The 14,585-nt window shown below is 40.8% G+C and overlaps 1 protein-coding gene and 1 long non-coding RNA gene across 2 annotated transcripts in view; one reads left to right on the top strand and one right to left on the bottom strand.

Annotated features, from left to right (window-relative positions):
• Adgrv1 (adhesion G protein-coupled receptor V1) overlaps positions 1 to 14,585 on the bottom strand; it is a 535,393-nt gene that overhangs the window by 143,543 nt on the left and 377,265 nt on the right. The window lies entirely within an intron of this gene.
• LOC127666961 (uncharacterized) lies at positions 2,471 to 8,757 on the top strand. Its single transcript, XR_007973750.1, has 3 exons — positions 2,471 to 2,622; positions 3,944 to 4,517; positions 7,939 to 8,757. It is a non-coding gene; the product is annotated as an uncharacterized LOC127666961 (long non-coding RNA).

Here is a 14,585-nt window from a genome sequence, read left to right as displayed (position 1 = left end):
AAATGAGTGCATAGAGACAAGTGTAAGCTCTGCAAAGGAGCCTAATAACACACACTTCAGCTTGGCTAGAACAGAGTGTCCAACAGTTCTGGGAAAGCTGAGAAGCTCTGAAGGTACTTGAGGGGAAATGAGATTTTATTTGGGAATAAACAAGAACCTGGTCACCACAAGAACGAAGCCAAGAAGGCAGAGGATGGTGGTTCTGATAGAAGAAAACTGCAGGGGTCATCAAGCTATGCAGGCCAATATCCCAAATCTTTTAAGTGTGTGGTAAGAGAAGGAACAGAAGAAACATCACATGTGAGAAACATTGTAAAGAAGAAACACAGAGTTGTTAGCCATGAAGCATGGCTGCGGGGAATGGAATGAAGGTGAGTTCCGACACCTGGGAGAATTCTCAGCATCTGAAGGCGACTGTGGCTCATTTCCCAGAAATGAAAGCATTTGAGTCTAAATGACTAAATCAGTTAATTGCTGGTACAGCCAAGAGAACACAATTCCAAACTAATAAAACGGGTTTATCAAGTGTGAGACCGTTTTTTGTGAGCACAGCTCCTCCCCTCATCCTGATTTACCAAGTCTAAACAGAAAATACCTTTGTGAACAGGGAACTAAGTTATTACAGAGGAAAACTAGTGATGAGGCTGGTGAGGAAACAGAGAAAGCCCACACTCAGATGTAATAGCTGCACAGATGGGGGTTGCTAGGCGAGCACACACCATTCCAATATTCTAATTCACAAAAAGGCGTTCACAAAGGCAAACAGCCCAAATGGAACAGTATTCCAAAGAGAGAGAAAAACTGTGAGTGACTAGGAGGGCTAGGACTAGGGGAACATTCGTCTGTGTAATAAAGAAGGACAGAGAATGGTGAAGAGAAGTTGGAGTAAGGGGGGAAATACCAGAACTGTAAAGAACATTTTTTTCCTTTAAAATATGACAATAGGTACATTTAATTGTTTTTCCTTATCATTGCAGTAAAGCAGCTATAAACTTGAAAGAGGAAGGGCTTCCAGTCACTCAGGTCTTTAGAAGCCTCAGTCTCCCCTGTCAGGAGCACCGGGCTCACCCTGGGCAATGGGAATGGTGGACATCTCCTGGGTCCCACCCTCTGTTTTCATTCTGTCTGGTCTCTGAAACCACCCTTAGGCTAAGGCACAGGTTTCTAATGAGAACACGATTTAAAGTTGATTTTTCTTCCTTAGGAAACAAAATACAACATTTATAATAAATGCAAAACAGATTTACGCTCTGCCGTATGTGCACACACATAGAATAAATGAAGAGAAACAAATGTAACAGAATTTTGAAAAGCGATGCTTGCCAATTTTTCCCATCTTCAAATTCTAAGTGATTATAGTTTTGGCCAAAACACGTGTAGAATATGTTCTTATGAAGCCCAAGTAAAGAATTCTGAAGCACAAAGTGAGGTCTCTCAACAACTCACCCTACTCACACCCAAAGAAAGAACTGCTGGCTGTTTCCTCTAGAAATATTTACACTTCTACCACAAATTTAATTCACTAAAACACGCTGCTGCCTCTTTCTGAGAAAGGTCCACTAATTAAATGACAAGGATAAGTCACTTGGAGCATCCAAGGTCAAGCAATGTCTGACACTTTGCTCACACAGAAGTTACAATACAGCTCACCGCACTCTTAGAGACATTACTTTGCTTAAGAACTAGGAAGTAGGGGCTGGAGTGATGGCTTCGTGGTTAAAGGTACTGACTGCTCTTTTAGAGGATCTGGGTTCAGTTCCCAGTACCCACATGGCAGCTCAACTATCTGGAACTCCAGGTTCATGGAATCCAACAGCCTCACACAGATACACATACAAGCAAAACACTGATGCACATAAAATAAGAATAACTAAATCATTCAAAAAAAGAGCTAAATTTTAAAAGAGAAGCACTTTTAGACTCTAGGTTGAAGAGTCCAATAGAATAAAAAGTGGAGCCTGTGTGAACCCTTGATCATGTCACAGAGCTGTGACAGGGTCCGGTAAGGAGAGTGTGAGCCGGTCAGTGAGGTAGTTGTTCAGAGAGATCACGTAGAATGATCACATTTGTATCATGGGATGAGCAACATTTAAAGTATTAACTTTGGTGCAGTTCTCATACTTAAAAATATCTTTGGCCTAAAATCTTTCTTTTAGTTTTGGCCCACTAAAATATATTTGAACGCATGTAAACCTAATTGCCCTATTTTCAAATATTTCAGGACTCAGAGGAATCAGAAGCCTCTTCTGAGATTTATAAATTCATCTGCACCAGCCATTCAAGTCAATGAAACTGTGCCTCTCAGAGCTCATCTGCTCTGAGAAGAAACACGCACTCCAGCCTGGCCTTTGTGTGTGGTCAGAGCTTCCTCTTCCTTTAGAAGACGTGTGTGCAGACTTAGGCTCTTTTGATCCACCCAGATGTGCTGTGTGGGGAGCCGCTGCTTCTCAGAAACGGGAATGATGTCATCACTTGCCCGCAGGAAACACGAGCTGCATTCAGCTTCATGTGTGCCTGCCCGCGCTGCTCTTCTACGAACATCTACTTCCTAAACCGTGAGGCCTCGACTTTGTTTATTTTGTGGGGTAGGGGACATTCATGTACCACGGTACACAGATAGAGGTGAGGAGGCAAGTCTTTTAGTAATTTATATTTAAAAATAACTGTATTTGAGATCCATCATGGGCCAAGTTTATAAATGAGATGGTAGGATGTTAACAGTATTATTTGGTGACTCTGACCTAACCAACATGGTGACAGTATTATTGGGGTGGCTCTGATCTAATCAACATACTTTTTCCTATAATGTCCTAAAATGAGGTCCTTAGTGGGCCTCAGAAATCCAAGCAATTTGTAGAACTTAGATACTCATGAGGCCAGGAGAGATGGTTTGGCCATTAAATGCACAGGCTCACAACAGAAAGACTTAAGTCACATGAAGTGTGGATTTATAATTCCTGCAACTATCTTTAACCTGTTAAAGCAATTTGTATATACGCTCTTAATCTTAAGGGGGGTGGGGGAGAGAAAGAGAGAGAGAGAGAGAGATGGTGGAGTGTTCCTGCCTGTCCTAGCTGTTCTGGAATTTACTAAGTGACCAGGCCGGCCTCTAACTCAGAGCTTCACCTGCCTGTGCTTCGGAGTGCTGGCATGTGCCATTGTGACAGGCCAACATTCTGATGTTTTTATTTTCTTTTTCCCTGACCTTAACTGACAGACAGACAGACAGACAGACAGGCACGCACGCGCGCACACACACACACACACACACACGCACACACACAATTAAGGGCATATATGTAAATGTGCTCTAATGGTTATAGGAATTGTTTATCCACTCCATTCAATATGTTAAGAATTGAACACAGCTGGAGAGGTGGCTCAGTGGTTAAGAGCACTGACTGACTGCTCTTCCAGAGGTCCTCAGTTTAATTCCTAGCAACCACACGGTGGCTCACAACCATCTGTAATGGGCTCTGATGCCTTCCTCTGGTGTGTCCAAAGATAGCTACAGCGTATTCATGTACAATAAATAAATAAATAAATAAATAAATAAATAAATAAATAAATAAATCTTTGAACAAAAAGCATTGAGCATGTCATTATAGGCACGAATTATTTAACCCTGGTGTAGGAATGGCTACTCAATCTCTCATTTGCTATTGAAGACAGAAAAAAATGAGAAAAGAAAACCTTAGATTTAATTTTTTAAAAATGCTCAAAACATAGCTTTAACAGAAGAAATTTATAAATGTTTTTCAGTATTTGATGCCAATTAGTACTCATTATATGGTAGAGCAAATAATAGCTTGTGTGCACATTTAGAATAAAAGAAACTTTGCCTTGAACTCTTCCAAGAATGTCCTATTTTGTGTTAAGGGTGTTACCAGTGAGTGAATCTTACAGTACTTCCAAACTCTACATAGACCTTGTCTGGTTCCAGTTCTTTCCCACAGGGTCGCTAGGTGCACGCATCCCCAGCCTGGAGTTGAGTTATAGTGCCGGACTGTGTGCAACTGTATCAGACGAAACACTGAGGGATATGACTTCAGACCTCAGCTCCTCATTACGTCATGGAGGAGCAATCAGCTGCAGATCCTAAGAGCGGGAAGCCGTAGCTGTTCCTGAATGTGAGCAAAAGAGTCACACCTGGAGGGACCTCAGGGAATGGACAGACTTCCGTGTCCTACTCTGCGCTTTGTGCCTCTGGACAGCACAGTTGAGTTCCGTGTGACCGGAAGGGACGGTCACCTCTGTAGAGTGCAGTGAGTGATCTGAGGATCGCACAAGCTCGGACTGAAGGGCCAGTGTGTGACCTCACTTCACCACAGGCATGACATTTCCCACCCCACGTATAATAGTTATGCTTTCTCTGCTCCTATTTCCATGGGCCACAAAGAGTATTCTGATGATACAAGCTGATACAGGTTCAGAAAAGCCACTTAGACAGCTTCACAGCTGCTGCTAAGCCTGAAAATAAACAGACTTCTATTTGTTCAATCACCTTGAAAGGCGAGGTGAGTGAATTACATATTACCACCTCCTCATGATTTTGCTCCATTTTATTGCTTCTCCTATGTGCATGCTATTTTATGTAAAACTCTAGTTCATCCACTAGTACACTTTTTCCCTAGCTTTGTGTTCAGGAGCCTGAAACTGCCAACTGCCATGGTATTACCGCATAGAAATTAACTTATCGTACAAATCAGCTGCCCCTGGCCATCACCAGTCAGACAATAAACCATAGCATATCATTGGTGTTGGTGGTGGGGATGGTTCTACGATTGCAAACAAGAATAAAACTCCGAATGTCAGAGAAAAACATCATGCTAGAGATGCAGTCTTGCTCTACAGTGCCGGCCTAGCATTCATGAAGCACTGAGTCCCAGCTCCAGGACACAGGAAGCGGGTGGATCAGCGCATGCCAGGAACCCAACTCCGAAGGTAGAGGCAGGGGGATCAGAAGCTCATAGTCATTCTCTGTTATAAGGAGAGTTTGAGGCTAGATTCCATGAGCCTTTATCTAAAAAAAAATCTACTCAGGAATAGGCAAATATTTAACTATAGTATATCTCATAAATAATAAAATGGGAGTGTTACAGAAGGAGGAACATAGTTATTTTGCTCTAGTATTTTGAAGAGGACTAATTAGAATAGACAGTCTTTGGACTGGACACTAAGGGTTGAGTGAAAAGAACCCCTCGGGGAGCCACATGCAGTATATCCATCATATCAGCAAAACCAAGGGTCCAGAGCAGGGTGCTACAGATGTTGCACTGCAAAATGGCTTGGGGTTTGAGTGAATGGTAACTGTTGATATAAAGCTGTAGTTCACATTGAGGTTTTTAAGTTTACCCAGTATATTAGTTTGTATTTCCCACTATCTATGTTATATATTTTGTATTTCTCACTCTCTGTATTATGTATTTTGGCACGGACAGGGTTCTGTCCTTTCCATGTTCCCCATCTCTGCGTCTTGACTGTGGTGGTGGAACACAACCTTATCTGGGAAAACACTGTGCTCTTTATACACCCTCTGCTCTAAGTATTGCAGAACTTTAAGCACCCCAGATGGGGAGATTTATCGCATCTTTTCCTTGGGCGACATGACAGGAGCAGTGTGGGACAGGAGCAGGTGATACAAAGCATCATCTGAATGAAGTCCTGAAATCCAAATCATCACTCAATCTGTTGGTCGGATTTTGTAGTTTCTTACACTAGAGATGCTGACTTGATAAAAATCAATGAAATATTTCAAAATCTGAAAACTCTAAATTGAAAACTCTTCTCTGATGACAAATTTCAGATCAGGAACATCCACAGTGTAGATGAAGGAGATCAAGAACGAAACATTCTTAGAATGATGCTAAGTATTGAAGACTACACAATCGGAACATATAATCATAACCAGTCACTAGCAAAGCATGTTTCTCTCACAGAAAACGTGAGTGCAGATGGGTGGACCATGAAGCTAAGGAAAGGAGACTCCTCAGCAGAGCCTTTCAGGAGGCTCCAGAACAGGTCCTAGCAATAAGCTCAAGTGGCCATATATTTTTGATAAATTTGTACTTAAATATTTTAATTACAATCCATTAAGGTCAGTGTCTTTTAAATCCCAAGTTACTTTTGTCACGTTTCTCGCAGTGGGTGGCGGTGGTAGAATGACTTGGGTAACTTGGGAAGCAACTTGGGAAGTAACTGAAGAGAAGGTCAGACTAGGATCAGTTTTGCTAGAACATATGAAGTAGATTCATATGGGATGCTGACACTTTCATTAATAGTCACCCAGTCATTCACCACTAATACATTCTGGAGTAACAGTGTCAAAGATTAGCAGGCCAGAAATTACAAAGTACTACAAAATGCCTAATGAAGTTCATCATGAAATACCATGGAAGAAAAACAAGTTTAGGATGCACAGAGCCAAAATATTTTCTGGAAGAGTGCTTCCAGTCATCAGCCCTTTCACAGTCAAAGATATTGCAAATATACTAATAAACATTTAGCGCACTTATTTTACTATAAAATCTCACAGGAGTAGTATTGGTAAGAATTCTTTATTTGCTAAACAAGCATTGTAGGGATACTACAAACAGTGAGGACATCTGTGATAATAAATGTAAGAAATACTGATCTATTGCTCAACCTTATCTTTATAAAGTATTACCAACTGAAACCATGTTAAGAGATAACAACAAAGCACAGAAGGAGGACACAGATTTATATTATCTGAAGGAAAAAGCAGAATATAGAACACATGATATGAAGGAAAAAGAAACAACAGGAAGAGTAGTTTAAATAGAGAAAAGAACAGGAAGGAAGAGCAGAAGAGGAGTCAGGGAGGGGAGCTGATGTGAAGGACCCTTGAGAAAGCTTTATGAAATCTTACTCTTCTGAGAGAGAGAGAGAGAGAGAGAGAGAGAGAGAGAGAGAGAGAGAGAGATGCGTGCATGTGATTGTGCATGCATGCATTCATAACAACAAGTTTAATTGGAATTACACTGCACAAGGGATAATGCTTTCCCCAGTGCCAGATGGAGACTTCTCTGCATGAGCTGTTGATCCAAGTTGTACTGGAAATCCATAAAAAATATAAGCAGTCACCACTGCTCTTGGTTTCCCATCAGAACTTGATAGTAAGGATCTATTGCTGAATATACACCACACTTGGATTACAGGGCTTGGAGAAATCCAAGTGGTACCAACACAGAGCTTCTTCCCAGTAGGCCAGCTTTCACAGTAACAGAAGATTTTACACAGGCTGTTGGGGTAGGGTGATCAAGAGTCTAAAGTAGTTGGGAAACCTGGAAAGTATAAGTGTGGCAAGATATTCTCATGGGTACAATAGTGGCATTAATATTATGAATGTAACCAACTGCTTTAGGATTGCATTTAAGGCCCATTTACAGGAAGAAATACGCTTGGTATTATAAATCTAGCCAAGAATCTATGTAGGGAATTCATAGGCCCAGGAGTAAACCTACGGTTATTATAATGCTGTCTTAGGTAGGGTTACTATTGCTTTGATGAAACACTATGACCAATGAAATTTGGGGAGAAAAATGATTATTTGGCTCACACTGTTCATCATAAAACAATGTGAGGACAGAAACACAAGCAGAACAGGAACCTCTAAGCAGGAACTGATGCAGACGTTAAAAGGAATGCTGCTTACTGGCTTGCTCATCATAGCTTGCGCAGTCTGCTTTTTTACAGAACCTACAACCATCAGCCCAGGATGGCACCACCTACAATGGGCTAGGGCCCTCCCTCATTGATCACTAATCAATGGCCTATAACTATATCTTACAGAGGCATTTTCTCAATTGATATTCCATATTTTCAGATAACTATAGCTTGTGTCGAGCTGACATAAAATTAGTTACTAAATGGATAGAGTTTCACACTGCCCCTAAGTCCTTGTATTTGTGTGCACAGGTCCCTGCCACTCTCAGACTTCATCAGAGACATTCCTTTGTATAGTGGATGATGACGAACACAGGCACTCACAACTGGAGATGACCAAGATGCTGCACTCAAGGACTCAGAGCCACTGTGGCTGCCTGCACAAGACTTACTCACTAATCAAACCAGTCCACACGCTGACACAGAAAGGGGGTGGCTCGGGAGCCCCCTTGATTGGAAGAGCTATTGACAGTTGATGGATTCTGGTGGAAGAAATGCCAACTTTCTTTGTCTTTAAAGATGCAACATCTGATAGCTTAGTGGATGGCCTCCCACTCAGGACTGTGTGGGTTACACAAACTGGACTTTGATACAAATCTGGAGATTGGTGGTAGGAGGTAGGGGTATGTCTAGAAGGTAAGAAGGACAAATATGATCACATGTATTATTTACATATATGAAAATTTCAAAAAATAAAAATTATTTTAATAGAAAGAAAGCATAGAGAAAATAATTATGGAGAAAAACTTAGGTGTGTGCTTCACAGATAATACTAAAACAATCATGCCATTTTCCTGGGTGTTGTATGTTTGTTGGATTATTAAATGTAAAGTTTATTGTGATTTTTTCTCTTCACAAACAATATTTATTTTTTATCTACTTACAAATTTCTGATTCTGTACTTTTTATGATGGTTGGTTCTTCAAATCATAGAAGGTTCTGTCCCTTCGAAGCCTGTATCTGCCTTAGATTTAGCCCCTACAGATATCAGATATCTATGTGTCCAGTATAAAGTATTATGAGCATATTTACCCCATGTCATACTTTTGAAGATCTTAAACATTTAAATAAACTAACACTTCCATGAAGATGAATCATGTTTATTCTGTAACACTATTACTCCAGGTTGAAAAAGTATAAAAGTCCAGACTTTAAGTAGCTATTAAAGCCTAGCAAAACACTGGTTGGAAGCAGTAAAATGCACCAGCTGCTTTGTACAAGGGTTGGAATTTCCTTAGGGAACTTAGTCTCTGGGGAGTTTTACACAGGTTTGTGTTTTAAAATGAACTGTCAAACAGTGTATAGGGGGCACATCTGTAATCCTAGCAGTCAGCTATCAAGAGTTGGAAGTAGAAGGATCATGAGGCAATCCTTGGCAATGCAGCAAGCTCTACATCAGCCTGGGATCTCCGCAACACTTCCTTAACATGCAAATGAGCTGGAGTGATGTCCAGGAAAAGCCTTAGCATTGCAGGGCCAATGGTAACACAGCAGGGAGAGTCGACTTCCATGGAGTCATGTGAAAGTCTGTGGGAACTGACAGGAGAGCACAGGCTTGAATGTGACCAGAAGAATAGGTAGCCCAGGGACTAACGGGAGGGAGCAGGGAAGTAGTGAGCGGGAGCTGCCAGGTGAGAGCCTAAGCACTGTAGGACTACAGCTGCTGAGGAGAGGAGGAGGATCAAAACATAAGCCGGCGTTCTTTTCCCCCATGACAGTAGATAACAACAGCAAACAAAGCTAAATGGCAGTGGTTTCACATAATTTGAGGATGTATTTGAAAACGTCCATTACATTTCTTTCACAGGATTCTGTGCTATCTTTTTCTGTTAGTAGATGACAATCTTGAATGACTCACCAAGTTTTATGTGCTATTGTAGTAACAACGAGGAGTGTCTTTATGTCTTCCTTTCCCTCCCTCCTTCAGTCCTCCTTCTCTCCTTACTTCTCTTGCTTACTTTCTCTGACTCAGGGACAGTAGGGAAGCACTGTCCCTCTGAGCCACACCCCACAAAACAAGTGGAATCAAAGAAAACAGCAACTGAATAGTTTGTTGAACATTACTTTAAAACCAGCATAGATAAGCTTAGAGTTCAAATGAATTTGGAGGGACACAGGAAGTATCCACCTCATGGATAAGATTCGTATGTACGGATGTATGTATGCATGCATTCATATATGTATGTATTTAGAGTTTACAAAATCGAAATTATGGGCCTAAATTATACCATTGGGAGCACGTTAGATTCCATTCCATTCCTAGGCAAGCTTTGACTCCTCAGGTTGAGGCTTACAGGCCTCCCTCATACCATTTGCTCTTCTGAAGAAAGACATTCTTTGTCTGCTGGACTTGACTTTTTTTTTTTTTTTTTTTTTACAGATCTCTCCCTCTCCCTTTCTCTCCCTCTCCCTCTCGCTCCCTCTCCCACTCCCCTCCCTCTTCCTTCCCCTCCTCTCCCCCTTTCCCTCTCTTTCTGGTATTCTCTTCTTTACTCTCCCAACATGATACTCTGGCATCCTCTTAGCCAGCTTAGATTCTTTCCCTAAGACGCCACTGTCTTCTTGTATTTAGCTTTAGAATAAAAAAAAAGAGCTGCTTAATCAACAAACAATATTTATATATGCTTATAAACCAATCACAAATGAACTCAGCCATAACTACTTCACTATTTTATCCTTTAAAAGAAACACACAAAAAAAAAAATGTGACAAGAGTCACAGTGTCTGCAGGACTATTACTATAATTACTATCATTACTATTATTATTATACTATTAGTATTAGTTTCATTACTGTTAGTATTATTATACTATTAGTATTACATTAGCACCACATATTCATGAGAAGTTAGTGAGAAAAAAATTCCTTATTTTCTTTCTAAGTACTCCAAAGGAATTTAGCAATGACTCTAACCAAACAAGTGAAAGATCTATACGACAATTAGTCATTAGGGAAATGCAAATCAAAACAACCCTAAGATTTCATCTTACACCAGTCAGAATGGCTAAGATTAAAAATTCAGGAGACAGCAGGTGTTGGAGAGGGTGCAGAGAAAGAGGAACACTCCTCCACTGCTGGTGGGGTTGCAAATTGGTACAACCACTCTGGAAAGCAGTCTGGCGGTTCCTCCGAAAACTGGGCACCTCACTTCCAGAAGATCCTGCTATACCACTCCTGGGCATATACCCAGAGGATTCCCCACCATGTAATAAGGATACATGCTCTACAATGTTCATAGCAGCCCTATTTATAATTGCCAGATGCTGGAAAGAACCCAGGTATCCCTCAACAGAAGAGTGGATGCAAAAAATGTGGTATATCTACACAATGGAGTACTATTCAGCCATTAGAAACAATGAATTCATGAAATTCTTAGGCAAATGGATAGAGCTAGAGAACATCATACTAAGTGAGGTAACCCAGACTCAAAAGGTGAATCATGGTATGCACTCACTAATAAGTGGTTATTAACCTAGAAAACTGGAATACCCAAAACATAATCCACACATCAAATGAGATACAAGAAGAAAGCAGGAGTGGTCCCTGGTTCTGGAAAGACTCAGTGAAACAGTATTTGGCAAAACCAGAACGGAGAACTGGGAAGGGGTGGGAGGGAGGACAGGGGAAGAGAAGGGAGCTTACGGGACTTTCGGGGAGTGGGGGGGGGGCTAGAAAAGGGGAAATCATTTGAAATGTAAATAAATTATATCGAATAAAAAAAAAAAGAACTTCAGGTCTCTGAAGAAGGAAATCGAAGAAGACCTCAGAAAATGGAAAAATCTGCCATGCTCGTGGATCAGCAGGATTAATATAGTTAAAATGGCCATCTTGCCAAAAGCGATCTACAGATTCAATGCAATTCTCATCAGTTCTTCACAGAGTTAGAAAAAGCAATTCTCAAATTCATCTGGAATAACAAAAAACCCAGGATAGCCAAAACTATTCTCAACAACAAAAGAAATTCTGGGGGAATCAGTATCCCTGACTTCAAGCAATACTACAGAGCAATAGTGTTAAAAACTGCATGGTATTGGCACAGTGACAGACAAGTGGACCAATGGAATAGAATTGAAGATCCAGAAATGAATCCACATACCTATGGTCACTTGATCTTCAACAAAGAAGCCAAAAACATCCAGTGGAAAAAAGATAGCCTTTTTAACAAATGGTGCTGGTTCAATTGGAGGTCAGCATGCAGAAGAATGTGAATTGATCCATTCTTATCCCCATGTACTAAATTTTTCTCCAAGTGGATCAAGGACCTCCATATAAAACCAGACACACTGAAACTAATAGAAAAGAAACTGGGGAAGACCCTTGAGGACATGGGCACAGGGGAAAAGTTCCTGAACAGAACACCAATAGCTTATGCTCTAAGATCAAGAATTGACAAATGGGACCTCATAAAATTACAAAGTTTCTGTAAGGTAAAGGACACTGTTAAAAGGACAAAACGGCAACTATCAAATTGGGAAAGGATATTGACCAACCCTACATCTGATAGAGGGCTAATATCCAATATATACAAAGAACTCAAGAAGTTAGACCCCAGGGAACCAAATAACCCTATTAAAAATGGGGTACAGATCTAAACAAAGAATTTTCACCTGAAGAAATTCGAATGGCCGAGAGGCACCTTAAGAAGTGCTCAACATCATTAGTCATTAGGGAAATGCAAATCAAAACAACCCTGAGATTTCACCTTACATCAGTCAGAATGGCTAAGGTCAAAAACTCAGGAGACAGCAGGTGTTGGCGAGGATGTGGAGAAAGAGGAACACTCCTCCACTGCTGGTGGGGCTGTAAGATGGTGCAACCACTTTGGAAATCAGTCTGGCGGTTCCTCAGAAAACTGGACATGACACTTCCGGAGGACCCTGCTATACCTCTCCTGGGCATATACCCAAAGGATTCCCCAGCATGCAATAAAGACACATGCTCCATTATGTTCATAGCAGCCTTATTTATAATAGCCAGAAGCTGGAAAGAACCCAGATGGCCCTCAAAGGAGGAATGGATACAGAAAATGTGGTATATTTACACAATGGAATACTACTCAGCAATTAGAAACAATGAATTCACAAAATTTTTAGGCAAATGGTTTGATCTGGAAAATATCATCCTAAGTGAGGTAACCCAATCACAAAAGAATACACATGGAATGCAATCTCTGATAAGTGGATATTAATTAGCCCAGAAGCCCTGAATACCCAAAGCACAAATCGCATAACAAATGACTTCTATGAAAAAGTATGGAGAGGGTCTTGATCCTGGAAAGGATTGACCTAGCATTGGAGGGGAATATAAGGACAGAGAAAAAGGAGGGAGGTGATTGGAGAATGGATGGAGAGAAGAAGGTTTATGGGACATATGGGGAGGGGGGATGTGGGAAAGGGGAAATCATTTGGAATGTAAACAAAGAATAGAGAAAGTAAAAAAAATTTTAAAAAAGGTATTTTAGATTGTTTTTAAAGGGGAGGACTCAGAATTAAATTTACGTAACTGGGAATATTTGTTTAGTTTTTCATTTGTTTTGTATTGTCAAATTGGCTGATCTTTCACATTATTTAATATCACTTCAACAAGTCCTCTGGTATTTCAGTATTACTCAAGAAGAAAGAAATGCAAAGATAATTAGATTACTATATGCTTTCTTAACCAGCTTGTTTTTCTGAGATTTCAAAGCTTTTTCAGGTAGCCATTTCCCCCCTCCAAGATGCTTTCTGTCTGATAGCAAATCATAGGGCGATGTATGCTTTCAGCACCTTTTCTTCAAACACTGGCAATGACTTCTGAAAACGTCTTCAGTGGCCTAGGGATAAATTCAGGAATTGACAAATAGGATAATGTAAGATCCAAAAGTTTTGCATAACAAATGAAAGACATTCAAGAGTCACCAGAGATGATGGAAGAAAATCTAGGCTAGTATACACTGGAGTAAAGATTATTATCTAAATACAAAATACTCAAGGAAGGAAATACAGAGACAAAATGTGGAGCAGAGACTGAAAGAAAGGCCATCCAGAGACTGCCCCACTAGGGAACCCATCCCATATACAGACACCAAACACAGATACTATTGCAGATGCCAAGAAGTGCTTGCTGACAGGAGCCTTATATAGCTGTCTGCTGAGAGGCTTTGCCAGAGCCTGACAAATACTGAGGCAGATGCTCATAGCCTACCATTGGACTGAGCATGGGGTCACCGATGGAGGAGTTAGGGAAAGGACTGAAGGAACTAAAGGGGTTTGCAATCCCATAGGGAGAACAACCACGTCAACCAACCAGAACCCCAATAGCTCCCAGGGACTAAGCCATCAACCAAAGAGTACATATGGAGGGGCCCATGGCTCCAGCCGCATATGTAGCAGAGAACTGGACATCAATGGGAAGAGAGACCTTTGGTTTTGTGAAGGCTCGATGCCCCAGTGTAGGGGAATGCGAGGGCAGGGAGGTGGAAGTAGGTGGTTAGGTGGGTGGTGGAACACCCTCATAGAAGCAGGGAGAGGAAGGATGGGATAGGGGGTTTCTGGAAAGCAAACTGTGAAAGGGGATAACATTTGAAATGTAAAAAAAATAAAATATCCAATAAAAATAAATAAAAATTTTAAAAAGAATACATGAAGAACTCAAAAATTGAATACCAGGAAAGCTAACAATCTACTCCAATAAAAATGCTAATGAACAGATGTGGTTCTCAAAAGATAAAGTACAAATGGACATTCAAATACATGAAAAAGTATCCAACATCCTTAGTCAGCAGAGAAACTCTAAAAGTATGCTGAGTCCATTTCAGTCTAGCTAAAATACCCATCTTTAAGAAAAGACACAACAGAGCTGTGACAGAAGTCTTCCCGCTGCCATTTGTACCAGGGAGCAGGGCAGCTCCACAGCCTTCTG

This window comes from Apodemus sylvaticus, chromosome 16 (assembly GCF_947179515.1).
Source record: "Apodemus sylvaticus chromosome 16, mApoSyl1.1, whole genome shotgun sequence".
In the NCBI taxonomy this organism is placed as follows: Eukaryota; Metazoa; Chordata; class Mammalia; order Rodentia; family Muridae; genus Apodemus; species Apodemus sylvaticus.
This window is presented reverse-complemented; position numbering and strand designations above follow the sequence as displayed.